Below are 1,062 nucleotides of genomic sequence, written 5' to 3' on the forward strand. Positions count from 1 at the left end.
CATTATTATTATTATTATTATTATTATCATCATTATCATTATCATTATTATTATCATTATTATTATTATTATTGTTATTATTATTATCATTATCATTATTATTATTATTATTATTATTATTATTATTATTATCATTATTATTATCATCATCATCATTTCAACGGTGAGCTAGCAGCATATTAAGGATCGGGAAATTTCAAATTTCGACGAGGTCCACTATGACATTCATCTTTCAGTAACTATAAAATAAGTAACAGATTACTCTCTCAATGCGCCGGGTGTTATAACACCTGAATCTCATGGAGAGGCGAGACAACACACCAGCTTCGCTTCTATTTCCTACTTGAATTTACTTTTATATATGTATTGTCCAGGCGTAACAGCATTCAGAATTTTGCAGATAAACTGAGACCAATTTTATGTAGTTGGTTTTGTGGGTTTAACCTTTCATTTTTGACAAAACCTTGCTTGCTTGAAAATATAATCCTACTCTTTATGTTTCAGATAAATGGCGAACTAATTCGGCAACAGAAAGTCATGGAACAGCAGAGTCGTTCCGCTAGTGTTGTTTTGGCGCGCGCCGCGCACACTGCCAGTAAAATTGTTAAGTTGACGAAACTTCCAAAAGCAATAGTTTATTGTGTTTATAAACAATTTAAATAAAAGGAAAAGGTTAATAGAAAAGAGCACAAGACACGAAGTGATTTCAAGCGTAATCCAAAGTTTCTCGTTGACCTCAAACGCGCGATTGAAACCACCCGCTTCACATCCATGAAAAATCCCGCAAAGAAATGTAATGTGTGCCTTTCCAGGGTGTCCAGAGCATATATATATAAGGTTGAGGAGGGTATTGGATTTAACCAAACCCCGTAAGGATACAGGTAATACCGAGTAAGTGCTGCATACCGACTAGTTTGCCCCAATCGTTGTATGAACAGGGTTGGGTATTATAAGTCGTGCATTAGCGTGTGTATATGTAAATATATAAAAACAAACAGATAAAGAGAGCCAACCTTACCTTTGCTCTCTTTATCTTTTTGTTTTTATATATTTACATATATA

General features: G+C 33.7%; 1 protein-coding gene across 5 annotated transcripts in view; it reads left to right on the forward strand.

Annotated features, from left to right (window-relative positions):
* The window catches only part of LOC128248178 (uncharacterized), a 19,073-nt gene that overhangs the window by 10,681 nt on the left and 7,330 nt on the right, over positions 1 to 1,062 (forward strand). The window contains exon 4 of one of the 5 annotated variants that reach the window (XR_008264477.1): positions 505 to 891. The exons of the other annotated variants lie outside the window; for them this stretch is intronic. The gene's annotated coding sequence lies outside the window, so the exon portion shown is untranslated. The remainder of the gene's footprint in view (positions 1 to 504; positions 892 to 1,062) is intronic. 5 annotated transcript variants of the gene reach the window in all.

Source organism: Octopus bimaculoides, chromosome 6, assembly GCF_001194135.2.
Source record: "Octopus bimaculoides isolate UCB-OBI-ISO-001 chromosome 6, ASM119413v2, whole genome shotgun sequence".
NCBI lineage: Eukaryota > Metazoa > Mollusca > Cephalopoda > Octopoda > Octopodidae > Octopus > Octopus bimaculoides.